General features: G+C 37.3%; 1 protein-coding gene across 1 annotated transcript in view; it reads right to left on the bottom strand.

The window, feature by feature from the left end:
• The window catches only part of LOC127449667 (protein TANC1-like), a 134,001-nt gene extending 123,311 nt beyond the window's left edge, over positions 1-10,690 (bottom strand). The window contains exon 1 of the mRNA XM_051713219.1: positions 10,629-10,690. The gene's annotated coding sequence lies outside the window, so the exon portion shown is untranslated. The remainder of the gene's footprint in view (positions 1-10,628) is intronic.
• Between the last annotated feature and the right edge of the window lie 1,448 nt (positions 10,691-12,138).

Below are 12,138 nucleotides of genomic sequence, written 5' to 3'. Positions count from 1 at the left end.
GTCCATATATATACATTTTCAGGAGGTACTCACTTAACTCAGCTGCACATCCTCGCACAGAAACTGATTGTGTGAAGCATTCAATATGTGTTATATCTGTATGTACATTATAGTGTCTAATAATGCATTGGCAATGTACACTTAAGTTTCTCTTGCCAATAATGTTTGATATGAATTGAATCTACCCATTTGATCCTATAATTAAAAAAACTCCACTGGAAAACCCTAGAAGATTTTGCCCAAACTGTAATAAAAACATGACCACTGATTTTATGGCCTGTATACATATACTTGTATAAAAGATTAATAACTATAAAAATGCTGTCTAAATAAATCTATCCGCAAAAAACAAATGAAAATAAGGAGTTCTTTGAGATATTTATGATGATTTTTTAAATGTTTGTTGTAATGTATCATGTACCATAATTTAATCACGATTAATCACAGAAAAATTTGCCATTAATTAGTTCAAATGTTTTAATCGATTCACATCCCTAATTTATTAATATATTTAATATCTCATGTGAGTGCTCATGATTTTATACATACTGTATGTTTCAAAATTACAATTCATTTCTTTAGGACAAAACTTTTTTAATGGAGGAAAAACGTACTGAGTTTAATCCATTTAGTTCCATCAGCCCACTCGACCAACCGGCCCACTACTCGACCGGCCTACCTGGAAAAGTGCTCCCGATGGCCAGTCCATCACTGCCTAAGGGACTGTTCACACCGAACACTTTTGCAGCCATCCAGTTTCCCATTTGTTTTTCTATTTAAGCACGTGCTATACGAACGTCTTCGATTGTTTCGCCACATTTTGTTGTTTATTCAGCGTCTCGTACAGAAGCGCCGTTTTTTAGATGTCGTGTCAAGTTAAAAAATAACTTCAACCTTTAAAACACGTCTCTGACTCCTGCTTTCTGTTAGACTGTATTTGTTGCCCTGTGTCTAGCCTTTTTTAGTGCAAGAATGCGATCGATCTGAAGTCATCATCAGTGCTTGACTTCTTGACTTGATCCAAAATTTAAATGCACAGTTTAAGCATTCGAATGTGCTCTTTTATCTTAAATTCGATGAATATTAACATTTTAATTTGACAACACAATGCTGTATACACGCTTTTGGGGCTTAAAAGCTTTGGACCCCACTGACTTGAATTGTATGGACAAAAACACATCATATATCCTTAAAATATCTTTGTGTTCCACAGAAGAAAGAAATAAAGCAATCACGTTTGAGACATCATAAGGTGAGTGAATGATGAGAGATTATCTTTTTTTGATGTAGGTTAAAAATGTCACTGGGTTAGCATTTAAAACCTAAGAAATGGATTTAAATGCTGATGGTCCAAGAAATGAATTGTTTATGTAGAAATGGAGGAAAAAACGAAAGAGGAAGAGAGAGGTTGAGAGAACGAAAGACAGGAGGGGAGAAGGCAATAAGGTAATATATTTTTATGGGAAAATGACTTTGGAGTTATGAAGAAATGGTCTGATTTTTGGTTTGGGCTTGAAAACAGTCACCATCAGCTCTTTTATACAGCGCAACCAATTTTGCTGAATCTTTCCCCTTAGCCACAGGACTGCCAACCACAACTGACAAGGAGGAATCAAATAATAAAGATCAAAGCATATATGAATGGAAATGAAATAGATGTTGAAATTCTACTGTTAAAGAAAAACTTTCCCTTGATTAGTACAGAAGCTAAAGCAGAGGACCTTTCAAATTTTTGAGACAAACTCTAGGACTGATTAGTTTGCATTTTGATAAATGGCAAAACTAGCTGTCACCAAGCCTGAAAAGCATCACTTTACGATACTGGTTAGCTGGATTCAAGCCTGGATTTGAAAGAGACCACATCCTGCCATTCAGAGACACAAGCTCAAATGACATCATGAAAAACACATCACAGATATTGTGACCATCAAAAGCGGAGGCCATATCATTTTCTCATCAGCCATCATTTCCCTCTCTTCCTAGACAATGCGGCACATGTGCACCCCAGGAAAAGGAAGCAGGGTAACTCAAGCACAGACGAAATGGAGTCCACAAGGCCCGGCCTGCAAGGCCACACGCACACACATAGGCTGACAGATTTGCAGAGACAAAGAGATGATGTCACATAACTCGATCCATCTGTAGTGCTGGATGCAGGGAGTACAGGTCATACATCTGTCTAAGAAAAAGCACACAGAGTTAGCGAGCTCCACTAAAATTATTTTTACAAAAATAAGATCATTTCTTAATTTTTTGTACCAGTAACAGCTTCATTTTGCCCATAGATATTGCATGCCAATCTACCACAACTGATATCAATTACAACCATTCAATATCAATAACGACCATTCTTGTCACTCTTGACACTGAGTCACTGATTTTGCTTTGAGAGGCTAAATAAGACCCAACTGAGCAATCCCTAAGCATGACTGAAAATCAAATTAAAGACTCTAGAAAAGTGCATTAGGGCCTCACCGTAGTGTATTTGCCAGAGTTGAAACCAAGCAACTGGAAAGCTCTGGTTTGACCATCGCTGGCCCTCCACTGTGAATAACGCTTTAAGTTATACTTTCTAGTAATAGCAGGTTTCTGTGGGCCAAGAGTGCAACTTAAATGTGAGTTTAATTAGACCAAAGCTGAGATTTATCAGATGGTGGAGGGTGAAAAACAGAGAACGACAAGAAAAATGCGGTGACTGGGGTGGATATGGAGGGATGAAAGTAAAATAAGATTAATATAGACGACTAATCAGAACCATGTATTCCAAAAGCAAAGTAGTACAGTCCATAATGCAGTATGTGTTTTGGTGATATATTATAATATAAAACAGCTGAATGGGAACCTTTCATTCAGTTGATACATTCAGAAATACAATGAACGACTCGCAAGCGTTTCAGAATTGATGGAGGAAGAGCTCATTTGCTGAGTGGAAAATGAGGACAGCGTTTTCTAAATAGGTTTTATGGCTGAAACCTAAGGGAAAATGGCCTTGTTTCCTTTTATGGACAATCTGGCCTAAATCTCCTCCCCACTTTACCATTTAAATAAGACATAGACTATGACACACAAGGGGGTCTTATAGAAATGTGCAGCCCTCACATCAAAAGCCATCACGCTTGTCAGGCCTAACAATAGCAGATTTTTATGCAGATTGCATCTGGTTGTGGGAGCAGTTATGCAAGGTTTGCGTGATCCTCCAACAGCTGAAAAGTTCTAGAGCAGTGCTTCTCAACTGGTTTTGCTTCAGGACCCAGATTTTACATTTGGACAAGTGGCAACCCAACGTAGTACCAAAATTGTTTACCGTGTAAGAAAACAAAAATGGCATTAACTCTGCATATCAAAATACTTGTAATTATGATCAACTCAAACCCTAAAATGTATCAATATTACTATGATAATGTAGGCGCAACAGTGATTACATGCACGTTCTTACACCGGTTATGCTTAATAAGCCTGCATTGTGTGTGGTCATGTAAACACATTAAACAACGTTCCTTTATTGGTGTAAGCCCACAAACGCCTTAAAAATAAACCGATCGACACAAGTAGATTTTTGTCCATTACCCCGATTTCGAGTTTCATGTAAACAACTTAACAGCCATTCTTACTGGCTTATCATGTGCACACATGTTGTGTTCATGCCTCTTTTCAGTTTGATGTCAAAAACAGAGAATAGGGGCCTGGGTAGCTCAGCGAGTATTGACGTTGACTACCACCCCTGGAGTCACGAGTTCGAATCCAGGGCGTGCTGAATGACTCCACCCAGGTCTCCTAAGCAACCAAATTGGCCTGGTTGCTAGGGAGGTTAGAGTCACATGGGGTAACCTCCTCGTGGTCACGATTAGTGGTTCTCGCTCTCAATGGGGCGCGTGGTAAGTTGTGCATGGATCGTGGAGAGTAGCATGAGCCTCCACATGTTGTGAGTCTCCACGGTGTCATGCACAACAAGCCACGTGATAAGATTCGTGGATTGACGGTCTCAGAAGCGGAGGCAACTGAGACTTGTCCTCCGCCACCCGGATTGAGGTGAGTAACCGCACCACCACGAGGACCTACTAAGTAGTGGGAATTGGGCATTCCAAATTGGGAGAAAAGGGGATTAAAAAAAAAAAACAATAATACAAACAGAGAACAACACCAATATTTCCAATGTCATGTGAACACGGATTTCTTGCTTTTGTCAGATTTTTTAGATAAGCTGATTTTTGGGAGTAATCAGCATATTGGTGTGCATGTAAATGGGTCATGAAAAGTTTTAAAGGAGAACGTCACCCAAAAATATAAATTCACTGATTATTTATTCACCCTAAAGTCGCGCCAAACTTGTATAACTTTGTTACTTGTCTTTGTTTCGTGGAACACAAAAGGTGAATTTTAAAAAAGTATTCAGAGGATTTATAAAAGCTCAAAAAAAAAAAAATGCCATAAAATCACAGTAAAAGTAACTGATATAACTCATTCAGCAAATGTCAAAATGATTTCACACGTTTGGTAACTCAATGAGATGAGAACCAATGCGGTTTGATGTTATCGGCGTAGACACCATTCTTGAATTAAGCTCTTTATTTTATTAATATGTTTTAGTTTGAAAGTGAATAACTACTTATATTTCGTTCTGTTCATCGCATAAATATTGTATCACTTCATAAAACTCAAAATATAGTGCATGTGTCATATTAATTACTTGCACTGTGGTTTTATGTTTTGTTTTTCCTATTTTGGGGTGAACTATTTATACAACATTACTTAGGATGAATAGGAACATTGTTAATTTTGCAAATGCAACAGCAGAAGTGTGATTTATGGCCTTTAATGTTAATATAAAAAACAATAAGCATTTTCTCCAACTTTTAGAAATGTATTTTGCTATGCTTACTATGCATGATATGCACCAGTTAAGAGCCACTGTTGGCGACCCATTGCCTGTGTACAGAAAGTCAGATTCATCCATCTCCATGGTAAGCAGTGTAAACCTTCTCTGGAGAACATAAAAGGAGATTTAATGTCTGAATCAGTTGGATTGTAGAGAAGAGATGTAAGATACATGATAACATTTCAAATCAGCAATAAAATGTGACTAGAATAGTATTATAAATTGTGCTCTTTGTGCTTTTCATATCACACACCCACACACAAAACAACATTATTTTTTAAGTTGGTCCAGCTAATGCACAAACTCATTTTTGAGTAAACTGACAGGCCATGTCTCCATCAAAAAGATGAATATCTTGTAAGATATAACTGTAAGATGGGACATCCTACAGCCACCATTCTTAGTAATATGATTTTTACCATTCAAATATATACGAATGACCCGTCACATCCTAATAATGTCTCTGATATAACTGTCTGTTGGTGCTTTAGGCAGCTGAAGTGGATTAAACATGGCAAGGGAGACTTTTCCTATTTTAGATACACCCATAAACCAAAGTTAAATATTGCTATTGCCATGTTGTGCTGCAGGGGCGTTTTTTGAGGTGGGCACTAGTCCTTCCTGGTCAATTTTTTCATGACCAAAGTAAAAACAAAACGTTTTATTAACTTAATAGTTAAGAAGGCTAAATTATAAGATGTGTTAGTCTAGTGTAGGGATGACCCAGCTTTTTTGTTAGGGGCCAGACGCAAAAAAAAATTGCAAGTTGCAGGCCGCATGGCTATAATATATTTGAGTGCAAGGAAAGCCTGTGAATAATTGTTCTTATTTTAATGAAAAATCTGAATAAATCCATTCACTACAATTAATTAAACATTCCAGCACTACATAGGACATTCTTGAGAGTGTGCTTGGCTTCACGACACAACGGTAGCTCTGCTCAGTTGTACGATGCATGGCATGCGGACATTTTAACAAGAGCAAAGTCTCTGTCCCAATACCAGAGTTTTCCAAACTCATGTTGAAATCTGCCAGTGGATGAAGCAGGTGGTGATAGCAAAGAGAACGCACTAGTGGAGATGATGCACTGGAATGTGTGTGACAGGGGTATAAATCATAAGTTTCATCACAATACGAGCTTGTATCGATTCTCTTAGCCAGTGATCCGATGTTTGCAGAGTCTGCCGCAATGAATCAATATTACAATATTATGTGCCTATTTTAAACAATCAATTACATGATCTCACAAATGCAACCAAAATATAATTTGAATATTTTATTGACCTCTCTGAAAAGTGCAAATCCTGTATCCACGGTGGGACATTCGCAACAAAATATAATAAAGAAAAGAAAATATTATACAAAATAAAGTCACATACATGTGATGATCAATCATTTGATGACAGCTCATTGCATTGCGGAATGAGGGAAACACAGTGACAGTTTGTCATCTCTACAACAGTCAAGAAAGTCTATCAATCCAATAAATAAGGGTGTTGATGTGAAGATGTGATAAGTCTTTAAATTGATACTGGTGCAGAGCAGGTGTTTTTACTTTCCCTCGTCAGCGCTGTTCAGCCATTTGACATGGCTGAATTACTCCAAAGCGCTCAAAAACAGGAAATTCTCATGCAGAAATCAAATGGGTCGTATGCACCACTATATCGAGGGAAGCCCGATTTAATTGCGCATATGATCCACTCTGCGCTATCCTGTCACCAGATCTCGCAGCCCTGACGTGTGCGCAACTTCAGGCTTCAATCACACCGTGTACATCCATGTCCCACATGAGAAGCATTTAGCTATTATAAAATTAGATAATTATCATAAGGTTGCTGCATCGTCTGACAGAAATGTGTACGGACGTGGCTAGAATGAGAATATCAAAATAAAGGTGCATCTTTAAAAAACAGACATTGATATTTACGTGTTAAATCGATGACATCGCATCATTGGTGATTGGATCGATGCATCGATCCAGTTCGATGGATCGTTACACCTCTAGTATGTGATAGCGACACCCCAATGTAGGGCTGTCATGATTATGAAATCTGGCTGATGATTAATTGTCAAACAAATAATTGCGATTATGACAATTAGTTGTCTGTTTTTAGGGCTGTGGCGATTAATTGTCCCTTTAAGGGCTTTCACGTTTAATTGCCATATAAATCGTACATTTTTTAGGTGTGGTTTTTTTCTGCACAGAAATCAAGTGTGCGTCTCATCCTCTTTATCACTGCGTGTCATTAACACAGCGTGTATGAACCAATAATATTTGCCATTACACGATCGTTTAAAGTGAAACCGGAGCGCTTTGCGTTCACTAACAAAGTTTATACTTGTTCGTTTATATTTTTGCAGGAGTTCAGTGCAAGCATCAGAGCTCTTAAGAGCACTCTTCAGGACAAGGGATGGTTGACCTCCACGGTGCGGCTCAGTGACGCTTAGACTCGGAGTTCAACTGAATGACACACAAAAGCACCGTTCATGGAATTTATACAGTATATTATACAGCGATTTTGAATGCTCATTGGCTCTCACGTCTCGTGACTAATTGCAACATGTCATGTTCAGTCATGTTTTGGTTTGAATGACACAGACGGCGCCTTTACAGAGTGAATCAGAAGAAGATTTCCAGCAATTAATCAAAGCTATTGTATGCCATCAAGGATGCAGCGCTTCGTCCTTATTTTGTACTGGAATTGCCATTTGTCTGAATAAATTATATTGATTAAATGTATCTGCCTGTTACGTTTTCATATGGTTTAACAAATTATTGTTTGCTTGTCATATTGTATAATCTGCCTGTAACATCTTTTTATGTGGTTGAAAAGTGGTTATGTTTAGGGGTTGGGGTAGGGTTAAGGGATCAAAAGTTTCTTTAAAACAGTAAAAATGTAAAAAAGATATATATATATATATATATATATATATGTTTCAATATATTATAAATATATTTATAATGGATTTGTGTATTTAATTATATTTGTAATGGATTTGTATTTACAGTATTTTACGTTTCTAAAGCTGTAAATCCGTAAAATGCTTTCAAATCGTCCATATTATATGTTTTAGTGTCTATCTTAAGGTAAGCAAATGTATGTTTAAATGTTACAATTATTAACATACAAATAGCTACGTATAACAATGAGATCAGGCTGAAATGCATGTTAATCACTGGCTATTGTTTTGCCCATCACAGATAAAGGCTGCACTGTAGCACGACTTTGCTAAAACCCGCTATAGCTCAATACATTTTTTTTTTTTTTTTTTTTAATGTATAAGTTTGGTCAGCATTTAAACCCAACTCTACTTGCATGCTAAACAAAAACTACACCAGAAGACCTGGGGTGTTCAAACCTCAATAAACTTCTTAGAATTTCTCAATAGTTTGCCATATTCAGTTTTATTCTGCAGCCTGCGAGATATTTTAGAAATAAAACCGAATATGGCGCACTATTGAGAAATATGAAATTCATTGGGGCAGGGCTGCACAATTAATCGTATTTTAATCATGATCACGATTTCTGCCTCTCACTGTTAATTAAGCGTAATCGTCTGCGATATTAGTGAGCAAGCAAACAGAAGGTGTCAGCCAGGTAAAGTTGCAAATTGTTGTTCATTTTCATTATAGGCTGTGTCTATGGATGATAGGCCAAATCATAAACTTTTTCCTAGTCCGTTTTCACCTCACCTGACCAATCACGCTCTCTTCAGAAGTTCGCTACAGACCAATCACTGTTTCTCTTGAGCACGTGCTGAAATACCGCACCGCCGATGTTTATGAGTCTCGTATGTGCGGAGCACGAGGATAATGATATGGCGTTCTGTGCTCGATGCACATGAAATTAACTCCATCTCGTGCTTTGATAATGTATGTTTTACACAGAACAGCCGTGCTCCGAGTTCCGTTCATGCATGTCGCTAGCGTGTGCTGATTTTATTTTAAAGCGCTACGCATTTACCTCAGTTGCACATTTGCCTAATTCCAAATATATTAGGCCATAACAAATGTGTAACAAATCTAAAGTAACCCCATGGCACCGGAGTTGTGTAGAGCGAGGAAGAGACGAGAGCATTTCAACATGTATGGAAGGAGTACAAAATGTCACTGTCATCTCTGCTGGTAATACACAGAATCAACACGGTCTTCATTAAAAATAAAAGGCTTGATAATATTTGGCTTCCTTCAAAATAGACGCTTGAGGCTGTATAGCAATTCTGCATGCTCAATTATTACAGAAATATATTACTATTAGCCTATATATTACTGTAGGGTATGGGGATATGATAATAAGGTTAATAATAATAATAATAATAATAATAATAATAATAATTTAAAGAATGGATCTTAAAAGAGGATGCAAGTGTAAACACCCGAGTAACTGTTTCTATTAGCAGTAAAGAATGGGCAAAACATGCCATCATTTTGGTCAAAAGGAGTCATTTACTAGTTTTAATTTTGTATATTTTCCACCAGATGGCACCATTTTTCTCATGTTTAGCCTATGGAGCAAATACATGCTTTTTTCTTATTTTCTGTTTGCTGTATTATAGAGCACTGCAGACCAACTGAATAAATGATGCAGATAAAATTGTGTGTGTGTTGGTATGGATAAATTAAAGTTTTCAAATAACAGAATAATCGTGATTAATAATAGTGATTAAAGTTTTGAGCAAAATAATCATGATTATTATTTTCACCATTATCATGCAGCCCTACTTCAGGGTACAGTGTGGAAGAGAGACAAGAAACAAAATGATTTTCATGACAAGCATGCATGGAGGAATGACCACAGTCTCAGTTCATCTGACCTTTACAAATGCAAGAACAGGTTAAAAACACATTCTATATCCATTACTTTGTCAAATCTAGTATAACGTGTGCATTTGTGTGTATGCACACCTGCTCAGGGTCAGTTGGCTCATGCCGACCCTGGAAAGTCTTGGGTTCATTTACATTTGAGCTAACCTGAGCATGTGTTTAAAGAGGAAAAAAATATCCACAGCTTTAAAGTATTCATGTAAAAGCCCAAAGATTCAGACTGTAAACATTTCCAACACAAAATGTGCTACATGTTCACAGATCACCTCCACCTCTTTTCCAACTAGTCTACTGCATGTAAGAGATCAGTATGCAGAGAAATTCAACATTCTGAAAGGCAAGAAAGCAGCTGGCAGTGGCACATACTTTTCTTTGTGTGCAATTAAAGACAATAAAAAAAAAAACTCTTCATATTTTTTTTTTTTTTTTTATAAAAAAGATAACAGAAAATAGTTCCTGACTATCAAAATGTAGATAAGAAAACAAACATTAAGTTAGATGTCCAATTTTTGTCCAACCTTTAAAAGCCTTTAATTACAATTAATCACACTTAACCCTTTAGTGTAAACAGGCTGAAGTGGAAATTCGCTCATTCCTAGTAACAGCTGTTATGGTCCGAGACGCACATGACAACAGCAACAGCGGATCAATCATGCTACACCATTCAGTCACTCACTGGTGTGGAGCTTGACAAGAAAAACTGTCCAACAAATAATGCTTCTTAAAAAACATTCAGAAATATATTAACGCAACCGGTAACATGCACAGATAAAAAGCGTGGATATTTCAACAAATAATAACAGTGGTGCAGTCTGTTTATGCTTCTCCGCTGGAACTTCACGAGACCAAAACCTGCCACGCTTGTCCGTTACTACTTTGTTTCATGTCCAACAAAAAAGTGAATGGGAAGGATTGTAGGAAACGTACCTGTTTTAAGTGATATGTCACACAGTCTGTACTCAGCTATGCCTACACACGCGTTTCTCGCCCTCGTGAGCGCGTTCAATGAACTGAACTGACTGAACTCCTCCTCCTTCTCCTCCTCCTCCTCCTTCTCCTCCTCTCTCGCCCTGTGCCTGAAACCAGGAAAATGCTGCCATCGGAGGCTGTATACGGAGGCAAGATGAAATTAAGGTATGGAGTTATATTTGTGCTACAATTCTGCGCGCACAAAAAAAAAAAAAAAAAGTGCCATATCATCTTGCGCGTGCAGAATAACTTTTTGTGCTCTCAAAATTTCATCTTGCGCGTGCAGAATAACTTTTTGAGCACTCAAAATATCATCTTGCGCGTGCAGAATAACTTTTTGTGCACTCAAAATTTCATCTTGTGCGTGCAGAATAACTTTTTGTGCTCAATTTCATCTTGCGTGTGCAAAATAACTTTTTGTGCTCTCAAAATTTCATCTTGCGTGTGCAAAATAACTTTTTGTGCTCTCAAAATATCATCTTGCGCGTGCAGAATAACTTTTTGTGCACTCAAAATATCATCTTGCGCGTGCAAAATAACTTTTCGTGCTCTCAAACTTTCATCTTGCGCGTACAAAATAACTTTTTCTGCGCTCAAAATTTCATCTTGCGTGTGCAAAATAACTTTGTGCGCTCAAAATTTCATCTTGCATGTGCAAAATAACTTTTTGTGCTCTCAAAATTTCATCTTGCACGTGCAAAATAACTTTTTGTGTACTAAAAATATCATCTTGCGAGTGCAAAATAACTTTGTGCGCTCAAAATTTCATCTTGCGCGTACAAAATAACTTTTTGTGCGCTCAAAATGTAATCTTGCGCGTGCAAAATAACTTTTTGTGCACTCAAAATATCATCTTGCATGTGCAAAATAACTTTTTGTGCTCTCAAAATTTCATCTTGCGCGTGCAAAATAACTTTTGTGTACTAAAAATATCATCTTGCGCGTGCAAAATAACTTTGTGCGCTCAAAATTTCATCTTGCGCGTACAAAATAACTTTTTGTGCGCTCAAAATTTCATCTTGCGCGTGCAAAATAACTTTGTACGCTCAAAATTTCATCTTGCGCGTGCAAAATAACTTTTTGTGCACTCAAAATATCATCTTGCGCGTGCAAAATAACTTTGTACGCTCAAAATTTCATCTTGCATGTGCAAAATAACTTTTTGTGCTCTCAAAATTTCATCTTGTGCGTGCAAAATAACTTTTTGTGCACTCAAAATTTCATCTTGCGTGTGCAGAATATATATAGATTGCACTCAAAATATCTTGGGCGTGCAGCAAATTTCTGTGCGCTTATTTTGCGCGTGCAGAATTGTAGCGCATATATAACTAGGTGTTTTTCAAACTGTTCGGAGATCAGTTTCCTTAAGAGTTCCATTCATTCAAAACAGCTGTCAGTTAAGCCATTAACTGATTGGGCAGCTTCCTACATTTTCGGATGCAGCCTCGAGCTCTATCTGAACAGCTCG

Source organism: Myxocyprinus asiaticus, chromosome 12, assembly GCF_019703515.2.
Source record: "Myxocyprinus asiaticus isolate MX2 ecotype Aquarium Trade chromosome 12, UBuf_Myxa_2, whole genome shotgun sequence".
NCBI lineage: Eukaryota > Metazoa > Chordata > Actinopteri > Cypriniformes > Catostomidae > Myxocyprinus > Myxocyprinus asiaticus.
Note: the sequence above shows the minus strand (reverse complement) of the source record. Positions and strands in the feature narration are given on the sequence as shown.